Source organism: Pelecanus crispus, chromosome W (assembly GCF_030463565.1).
Source record: "Pelecanus crispus isolate bPelCri1 chromosome W, bPelCri1.pri, whole genome shotgun sequence".
Taxonomy (NCBI): domain Eukaryota; kingdom Metazoa; phylum Chordata; class Aves; order Pelecaniformes; family Pelecanidae; genus Pelecanus; species Pelecanus crispus.
Window position 1 is genome coordinate 10257558 of NC_134675.1, and position 10933 is coordinate 10268490.

Below are 10933 nucleotides of genomic sequence, written 5' to 3' on the forward strand. Positions count from 1 at the left end.
ATTTCAAGGACCCAAAAGGGTACCGGTGGGCTTTTGGTATAGCTGCTTTGGAGACAGAGGAAATTAAACAGTTGTCCACGTTGCCCGGTCTCTCAGAGGACCCTTCGATTGTAGGGTTGCTGAAGGTTGAGGAACAACAGGTGCCAATTGCTACCACAACTGTGCACAGGCGGCAATATCGCACCAACCGAGACTCCCTGATTCCCATCCATAAGCTGATTCGTCGACTGGAGAGACAGGGAGTGATCAGCAAGACTCGCTCACCCTTTAACAGTCCCATATGGCCAGTGCGAAAGTCTAATGGGGAGTGGAGACTAACAGTGGACTATCGTGGCCTGAACGAAGTTACACCGCCGCTGAGTGCTGCCGTGCCAGACATGCTAGAACTTCAATATGAACTGGAGTCAAAGGCAGCTAAGTGGTATGCCACAATTGATATTGCTAATGCATTTTTCTCCATCCCTTTGGCAGCAGAGTGCAGACCCCAGTTTGCTTTTACCTGGAGGGGTGTTCAGTACACCTGGAACCGACTGCCCCAGGGGTGGAAGCACAGCCCCACCATTTGCCATGGACTGATCCAGACAGCACTGGAACAGGGTGAAGCTCCAGAACATCTGCAGTACATTGATGACATCATTGTGTGGGGCAACACAGCAGAAGAAGTTTTTGAGAAGGGAAAGAAAATAGTCCAAATCCTTCTGAAGGCTGGTTTTGCCATAAAACAGAGTAAGGTCAAGGGGCCTGCACAGGAGATCCAGTTTTTAGGAATAAAATGGCAAGATGGACGTCGTCAGATCCCAATGGATGTGATCAACAAAATAACAGCTATGTCCCCACCAACTAGCAAAAAGGAAACACAAGCTTTCTTAGGCGTTGTGGGGTTTTGGAGAATGCATATTCCAAATTACAGCCAGATCGTAAGCCCTCTCTGTCAAGCGACCCAGAAGAAGAACGATTTCAAATGGGGCCCTGGGCAACAACAAGCCTTTGAACAAATTAAACGGGAGAGAGTTCATGCAGTAGCCCTTGGGCCAGTCCGGGCAGGGCAGGATATTAAAAATGTGCTCTACACTGCAGCCGGGGAGAATGGCCCTACCTGGAGCCTCTGGCAGAAAGCACCAGGGGAGACTCGAGGTCGACCCCTAGGGTTTTGGAGTCGGGGATACAGAGGATCCGAAGCCCGCTATACTCCAACTGAGAAAGAGATACTGGCAGCATATGAAGGGGTTCGAGCTGCTTCAGAAGTGGTTGGTACTGAAGCACAGCTCCTGCTGGCACCCCGACTGCCGGTGTTGGGCTGGATGTTCAAAGGGAGGGTCCCCTCTACACATCATGCAACTGATGCTACATGGAGTAAGTGGGTTGCATTGATCACACAACGGGCTCGAATAGGAAACCCCAGTCGCCCAGGAATCTTGGAAGTGATCATGGACTGGCCAGAAGGAAAAAACCTTAGAATATCACCAGAGGAGGAGGTGACACGTGCTGAAGAGGCCCCACTGTATAATAAATTGCCAGAAAATGAAAAGCAATATGCCCTGTTCACTGATGGGTCCTGTCGTCTTGTGGGAAAGCATCGGAGGTGGAAAGCTGCTGTATGGTGTCCTATACGACAAGTCGCAGAAACTGCTGAAGGAGAAGGGGAGTCGAGTCAGTTTGCAGAGGTGAAAGCCATCCAGCTGGCTTTAGATATTGCTGAAAGAGAAAAGTGGCCAGTCCTTTATCTCTATACTGACTCATGGGTGGTGGCAAATGCCCTGTGGGGGTGGCTGCAGCAATGGAAGCAGAGCAACTGGCAGCGCAGAGGCAAACCAATCTGGGCTGCCGCATTGTGGCAAGATATTGCTGCCCGGGTAGAGAACCTGGTTGTAAAAGTTCGTCATGTAGATGCTCATGTACCTAAGAGTCGGGCCACTGAAGAACATCAAAACAACCAGCAAGTAGATCAGGCTGCTAAGATTGAAGTGGCTCAGGTGGATTTGGACTGGCAACATAAGGGTGAATTATTTATAGCTCGGTGGGCCCATGACGCCTCAGGCCATCAAGGAAGGGATGCAACATATAAATGGGCTCGTGATCGAGGGGTGGACTTAACTATGGACAGTATTGCACAGGTTATTCATGAGTGTGAAACATGCGCTGCAATCAAGCAAGCCAAGCAGTTCAAGCCCCTTGGGTATAGTGAACGATGGCTGAAATATAAATATGGGGAGGCCTGGCAGATTGATTCTATCACACTCCCACAGACCCGCCAGGGCAAGCGCTATGTGCTCACCATGGTGGAAGCAACCACCAGATGGTTGGAAACATATCCCGTGCCCCATGCCACCGCCCGGAACACCATCCTGGGCCTTGAAAAGCAAGTCCTGTGGCGACATGGCACCCCAGAAAGAATTGAGTCAGACAACGGGACTCATTTCCGAAACAACCTCATAGACACCTGGGCCAAAGAGCACGGCATTGAGTGGGTGTATCACATCCCTTACCATGCACCAGCCTCCGGGAAGATTGAGCGATACAATGGATTGTTAAAGACTACCCTGAGAGCAATGGGTGGTGGGACGTTTAAACATTGGGATACGCATTTAGCAAAAGCCACCTGGTTAGTCAACACCAGGGGATCTGCCAATCGAGCTGGCCCTGCCCAATCAAAACTTTTACGTACCATAGAAGGAGATAAAGTTCCTGTAGTGCACATGAAAAATATGCTGGGGAAGACAGTCTGGATTACGTCCCCCTCTGGCAAAGGCAAACCCATTCGTGGGATTGCTTTTGCTCAAGGACCTGGGTGCACTTGGTGGGTGATGCGAAAGGATGGGGAAGCCCAATGTGTACCTCAAGGGAATTTGATTTTGGGTGAAAATAGCTAATGAACTGAATTGTATGATATTAATTGCTTTATAATACTGTATGTTATCTCTTAACTATATGTTATCTCTTAACTGCATGTTAATATAATAATATAGTAGGTTAATATTAAGTATATAATACTGTATATTATGATTGTTATATGCCACATCAATGGTATTGCAGTAAGAATTGCCCAGCTTAATGAAAATGAACTTTGATGAAACCATTTTGGAATGAGAACTGACTTCAGCATGCAACAGTCCAACACTGCACACCACCTCTCCTGCTCTGAAAGACTGTGATGACAGATGGAACCCAAAGTCATGGACTAAATGAACTCAATGGACATTTTAGAGGGATGGGCCATAGACGAAGGGAATTATATCTGTGTGTATATCAAGATAGGGAAAGCGGTGGTGATTAATGGGAACACATTGGAAAGGGGAGGGCCTGTGCATGACTTAGATGGTATAGAATAAGGGGTGGATACTGTCCTGGTTTCGGCTGGGATAGAGTTAATTTTCTTCCTAGCAGCAGGCATAGTGCTGTGTTTTGGATTTAGTAGGAGAAGAATGTTGATAACACGCTGATGTTTGTAGTTGTTGCTGAGTACTGCTTATGCTAGTCAAGGACTTTTTCAGCTTCCCATGCTCTGCCAGGCGCACAAGAAACTGGGAGGGGGCACAGCCAGAATAGTTGATCCAAACTGACCAAAGGGCTATTCCATACCATATGACGTCATGCTCAGTATATAAACTGGGGGGGGTTGGCCGGGGAGCAGCGACCGCTGCTCGGGAACTGTCTGGGTATCGGTTGTCGGGTGGTGAGCAATTGCATTGTGCATCACTTGCTTTGTATATTATTATTACTGTTATTATTATTATATTGTTGTTATTATTATTTTACTTTATTTTATTTTAATTATTAAACTATTCTTATCTCAACCCAGGAGTGTTTCTCACTCTTACTCCTCCGATTCTCTCCCCCATCCCATCGGGGTAGGGGGAGTGAGCGAGCGGCTGCGTGGTACTGAGTTGCTGGCTGGGACTAAACCACGACAGTAAGACAAGCCACCAGTTTACACTTGACTGACCCCTTTATTCCCCTTTTCTCCTTATTTTCCCATGCTTGTTCCTCCCCAGTCCACTTTGATCCCTTCCTTTCCTCCCCAAATTCTTTTCCCCCTGCATCCCTTAATGAGTGCTATACCTTCTTCAATCTGCAAGGCATATGGGGAAGGGAGTTTGGTTGGTTGGCTTCTCCTGGTGGGTTCCACAGGGAACAAAGGGACAATGGTCTGATTGTTCTTTGGTAGTCTTAGGCATAGCCGATTCCCTGCTCCCCATTTTTACTGATTAGGTTGCTAGGATTCCTCCTGCAACCCCATCATTTTTTATCTGATCCTGTCCCGGCCTTTGTGTAGATGGTGATTAGCCTTTAATCACATAGCCTACCACAGTCTATTTCTAAACCGCATCCTAAATTGCTACAAAATTTTGTGCTTTTATTGAAATGTAGAATGGCAAGATTGTACAGTAACATGGTATTTTCCATAGTCACTATTGCTCTCAATGTTTAAATATATTGACTTAGAGTGTCAGTATCTGAATCAGCTAATAGAAAGAGTGATTTTTTTTTTTTCTCTTTATGTTTTAGGAATAAAGTAGTGGTACTTCCAGTAATACTAATCCTGGAATTACTCTTTTTTTCTCTTGCAAATTAGCAAGTGATCTGACATTCATGAAAGAGAGGAACAAAAATCTTCCTCGCACACATGAAGCCTTTAGGTAGGAAACTGGACTTTATATTTCATGACTATGCTATATATAAATAATATTTAAATATTATTATATTATAGTAAGATAATGACTGTGGAGTTGGGCTTCGTAGTTGGTAGAGATGAACTTCCACCATATTTCAAGGGCAATTTTCAAGTTCTAATTTAAATTCTAACTTTCAAACTCTAAAATTTTACTCTTTACAACTTATGCTTTACTTGTCTGTAAAAGACTGCTGTAAGAATAATCCTGAAATTGTAGCTAAACGTACAGAACACCAGGGAAGAAAATAGAATCTTCAGGAGCTGTGAGACTGGTAGAGGAAGATTGTCACTGTTAGCTAAATCATGTTTTATTTGGAAAACAAAGGCAGTAGAGGTGGTATTCAGAAAAAAAAAAAAACACCTAGTAGGAAAGGATCAGTTTTTACCTTTTGTTTCATTTCTAGTATGAGTCTGAGCAAAGTACTTCATCATTCTCTGTCTTGGTTCCCCATCTGTAAAGTCAGGATAATGGTGCTTTCATTTCATAATGGTGCGGAAAAGGACCTAAGGGTGTTGGTCGACAGCCGGCTGAACATGAGCCAGCACTGTGCCCAGGTGGCCAAGAAGGCCAACAGCATCCTGGCTTGTATCAGGAATAGTGAGGCCAGCAGGAGCAGGGAGGTGATTGTGCCCCTGTACTTGGCGCTGGTGAGGCCACACCTGGAATACTGTGTCCAGTTTTGGGCCCCTCAATACAAGAAGGACATTGAGGTGCTGGAGCATGTTCAGAGAAGGGCAACGAAGCTGGTGAAGGGTCTGGAGAACAGATCTTATGAGGAGTGGCTGAGGGCACTGGGATTGTTTAGCCTGGAGAAGAGGAGGCTGAGGGGTGACCTTATTGCTCTCTACAACTACCTGAAAGGAGGTAGTAGTGAGGTGGGTGTTGGTCTCTTCTCCCAAGTAGTTAGCGATAGGACGAGAGGAAATGGGCTCAAGCTGCACCAGGGGAGGTTTACATTGGATATTAGGAAAAATTTCTTCACGGAAAGGGTGGTCAAGCATTGGAACAGGCTGCCCAGAGAGGTGGTGGAGTCCCCATCCCTGGAAGTGTTCAAAAAATGGGTAGATGTGGCACTCTGGACATGGTTTAGTAGGCATGGTGGTGTTGGGTTGATGGTTGGACTGATGATCTTAGAGGTCCTTTCCAACCTTGGACTGATGATCTTAGAGGTCCTTTCCAGCCTTAATGATTCTATTCCAGTTTTACTTTCATTAAAAAATAATCCAGCCACCAAGCCAGGAAGCATGAAATTAATTGTTACTCTACCCTTAATTGGTTTAGTGGTGGACTTGGTAGTGTTAGGCTAATGGTTGGACTTGATGATCTTAAAGGTCTTTTCCAACCTAAACAATTCTATGATTCTATTATTTCTTCCTGTTGTCTTGGCCTTTCTTGTCAGTTTAGATGTTGAGAGTTTTAAAAAGAGTTTCAGGCTCAGTTCTTTAAAATCAATATGAGTTAGGTGCATAAATACTTTGATGGAGAATTAAGTGTCTAAAATATTTTCAAGAATCTGGAGTTTCGTGATTTTTCTTTTTCAAAAATGACTTAAGTCTTTCAGACTGAGGAGTGCATCTCCATGGGTGAGAGAAATTGTTCCATTCATCATCACATATTGACTGCTAATCAAAGGAAGGACTACAAAGGGTCATTAGGAGAAGGTTTTTTTAAGAGAGTAATCTAGGAAAAAATGTATTAGAAACCGTGATATAGGCTTTTCAGGTGAAATCTAAAATAACTTGTAGGTGCTTCCAGTTTATGCAACACAGAAATATGAATTGCTTGGTCCCAAGAAATTAATTGGGTGTCTAAGTTCCCTTACATAGCCAACAGAAGGAACTAAGCATCCCCACAAAGCACTCCACAAAACCTACATGCTAAAAATAGCCACCTGGAATCAGTCACAAGAAATTCAGAACAGAGGCATGTCTGAACTCCCTGTCTTCTCTGGAGCTTATACACCTCCATGAAGGCTGTACTGAGTGCCTGAGAGATTCAGAATTTGGAGACTTCCAATTAGGTCTCATTCAGAGAGGGAAAGCAGAGCTCTGGACACACTGCACATCCACAGCTTTAATTTTCAGTATAATCCCAACTATCACTATCATTCAAAAACACATCTAGTGATAGCGATGCCAAAGTCTTGATTAGGGACATATATCAGTGTTGGCATTTGAGAACTCAGTGTGGGAAGGCAGATTCATGCAACGCCCACAGTGTAGTTGAATGCATGGCCAGTAGGATTCTGGATGGTATAGCAGACTCTCACATTCTTGCTTTATTTTGTTCTTTATTTGTACTTGGTTTCATACAGCTGTAGTTCAGCCTTTCAAATGGTAATGAACTGTGGTGTTTTGAGACTCCTTAAATTGCCTTCCCCCAGGCCTGAAAGACAAACGTTGCTTATCATCATAACTAGTGCGAATGCGAATCTTGTTCAGTACAGATTGGTAAAGTACTTTGAGCTTTGGATTTCTTTGGCAGCACAAGCAAAGCATGTGATGGACAAAATGTCATTGCCAGTGGATGCTATACAGTTGTTACTCTTCCTGCAAGCCTGAAAACATTGCAGATGATAGAAATTTTTTCCATCTGTGCAGGACTTTTGATACAGTTATGATACAGTTTGATACAGTTTTGATACAGTTTGATACAGTTATCCTGGGCTGCATCAAAAGAAGCGTGGCCAGCAGGTCGAGGGAGGGGATTCTGCCCCTCTACTCTGCTCTGGTGAGACCTCATCTGGAGTACTGCGTCCAGCTCTGGGGCCCTCAGCACAAGAAGGACATGGACCTGTTGGAGCAGGTCCAGAAGAGGGCCACCAAAATGATCCAAGGGCTGGAACACCTCTCCTATGAGGCCAGGCTGAAAGAGTTGGGATTGTTCAGCCTAGAGAAGAGAAGGCTGCGAGGAGACCTTATTGCGACCTTCCAATACTTAAAGGGGGCCTACAGGAAAGATGGGGAGAATCTTTTTAACAAGGCCTGTTGTGACAGGACAAGGAATAACGGATTTAAACTAAAGAAGAATAGATTTAGACTAGACATTAGAAAGAAGTTTTTTACAATGAGGGTGGTCAAGCACTGGAACAGGTTGCCCAGAGAGGTGGTAGAGGCCCCATCCCTGGCAACATTCAAGGTCAGGTTGGACAGGGCTCTGAGCAACCTGATCTAGTTAAAGCTGTTCCTGCTCACTGCAGGGGGGTTGGGCTAGATGACTTCTAAAGGTCCCTTCCAACCCAAAGCATTCTATGATTCTATGATTCTATGACAGCGGGCATTATTTTTTCTGTTAAAGCAAGTATTTGTAAAAAACAAGACATATGACCCACAAATACCAAATACCAGGCAACCATGGAAACACAGGCACTGGAACAAATGGAATATGGTTAATATCATAGAATCATAGAATCATAGAATCATCTAGGTTGGAAAAGACCTTTAAGATCATCCAGTCCAACCATTAACCTACACTACCAAGCCCACTCTAGACTAATCAAGGGTAGACCAGACTAAACCATATCCCGAAGTGCCACATCTACCCATTTTTTAAACGCCTCCAGGGATGGTGACTCCACCACCCCTCTGGGCAGCCTGTTCCAATGCCTGACCACCCTTTCCGTAAAGAAATTTTTCCTAATTTCCAGTCTAAACCTCCCCTGGCGCAGCTTAAGCCCATTTCCTCTTGTCCTATCGCTAGCTACTTGGGAGAAGAGACCAACACCCACCTCACTACAACCTCCTTTCAGGTAGTTGTAGAGAGCGATAAGGTCTGGATATGCCTGGAGTCTCCTGGCCACTGCTCTGCTGCTGCTTACATTCCTTCAGAAAGCAATACAAATATCAGAATGAAGCTTTTCTAAGATGTTTTTAAGCATGATCTTCAAATAAACAGAGGTTCTGATAATTCTGTAATACAAAATATTTTGAAAGCATTAAATCCTGAATGTAAAATAGGACATCCGGCCATCTCATACTTCTGCACAGTTTTCTAACTGTTAATAATTCAAGGTATTTAACTTGAATTGAAACATTGGTCTGGAAAGCATATATTGGACCATGAAGTCAAGTCCTCAGCTATCAAAAACAACCATGTCATATATATTTCATAATAGATCAGACTACCTGGGAAAACTACATGGGATTTTTGCTTTTGGAAGACTATTCCAGAAACTCACTGCTGTGATGATGACATTTTTCGCTCATTTTTGGAGCTAATTATGGCCATCTATTCTTGTTCCAGTATTTGCTAGAGTTTACACAGTCTTATTTTCCCTCTTTTGATGCTAATCCCCTGCTATGTTTATAGAAGACAATCATCTTTGCATGGAGTAAAAAGCCAATTCTTTAAATTGCCATAATGAGACAGCCTCTATGTCCCCTGCTTATCTTTGTAGCTGTATTCTAAATCCGTTCTAAACAGGTTAAACTGTTGGGTTTTTTTCCCCGAGTATAGGTGACCAGAATCGTACATAGAGTTTAGTCTGTGGCACTAATACGTCCATATGCCTCCCCTTTATCTCTCCTGTTCTTTTTCACAGCCACATTACAGAAGTGGTTCATGATCATCTAATTTTTAAGAAACAAATGCGCCCAAGGAAAAATACTTGGTTTTAAATGCATTAATTTCATCCTATTTCTATTAATTTGGTTCTTTAGGTCTTCAGTTTCCAAAATTATTCTGTTTTTCTTGCAGAGTGATCTAATACAGCTCTTTCTTGATGATGCCTCTCTATTTTGTCGCATTGACAAATTTCATTCTTTTACTCACTGTAATCATTTTCTCTTATCTGTCATTTCGTTACACAGAAAAGATATGTCTGTAAAACAAGAAAAAAAAAACCATGGTACCAGTTCCCTATAGGAAAGCACAGTATGAGTCTCAGTTTGAAAGTGCTGTATTTTGCAGATGTTCCAACTATTTTTGGAAATAATAAAATATTGTAACTGGAATCATATGTACATGAAATGGTTACTGTTTATAGTTCATTATTTCACCTTCACTTGAGAAAAATATGCCTCTTTCTTGCATGAGCTCAATGGAGTGTGTTCCGCATTATATAACACCAAGTTTTCAGCTCATTTCTGAAGTTAAACACTAACATTTGTTCCTGCCATTTGTTTACAGTCATAAAATTTGCATGTGCTTACACAAAACTGTAATTTATATTTTAATGGTCTGCTCTCCACTGACTGTATATGCACAGCTTGCTGTAAGTGAGTTTAAAACTAACACAGATGCATTTTTGCAGCATGTAGCTCAGTTGGATGTGTGAAATGTGCCTGGATATTCAGAAGTGGTATATGGAAATGTAGCCAACTGTTGTTCTTCACCACATTGTCCACAGTAAACATATTTTAGACTCATTTAAATTAACTGATACTTCATTTGCCTTTGTGCTTGAAAAACCTTTATGTGCTGACGGGTTATAGTTTCTTGATACAGAAAATGAATTGCATAATGAAAATTGAGTCATCTGATCATAAACCACAAAGAACTTTTCCTCAGCAAAGAGACAGCTTGTTCCCACGCTGTGCTACACTGAATGGGTTTCAAGTATACAAATACCTGTTAGATGTGCTTGGTAGGAGTGGAAAGCTGAGGTAAGGAGTGTCATTTTTAGATAATAAATTGTTGTTCTTTAGTTTCAAAGAGTGAGGTTGGCTAACGAGAATCTAATAGCTGACTCCAGTCACCATCTCCAAGCAGGAAGCACATTGGTGGGAGAAGCAGGAGGTTTGCTTTAAGTCATTCTGTCTTTTCTTCAGGCCAAGCAGATTTAGCAGGAACAGGGACTCCTGATCACCCTGAGCTGTAACCTGAATTCTGAGGACATCTAGTGGTGTCAGCCCACTGCAGGAACTGGGTCTTCACAGCTGGTGGCTTCCCACTTGCACCACTGTATTTCAGCTGAGTTCTGCAACACTGCCTCTGGCCTTTACAGATTAAAAAATATAATTGCATCCCATCTTGCATTTTCACCTGATAAATTAACTGTGAAGTTATGCTACTTTTTCCTTGGTTTCTTTTCTCTGATCTTGGCATTTCCACTTTACTGCAAAATTAAATGCAGTAAAAATGAGTTGAACACACAGAAAAAGTAGCGTTCTTCAGCTCAGGTGATCCTGAATTCAACATTGCCAGTCACAAATATTCAGAAGTCATGAGATTGGCTCAAAAATCATAAACATATGTTGTGGTTTAGCCCCTGTCAGCAACCAAGCACCATGCAGCCGCTCGCTCACCCTCCCCCCCCGGTG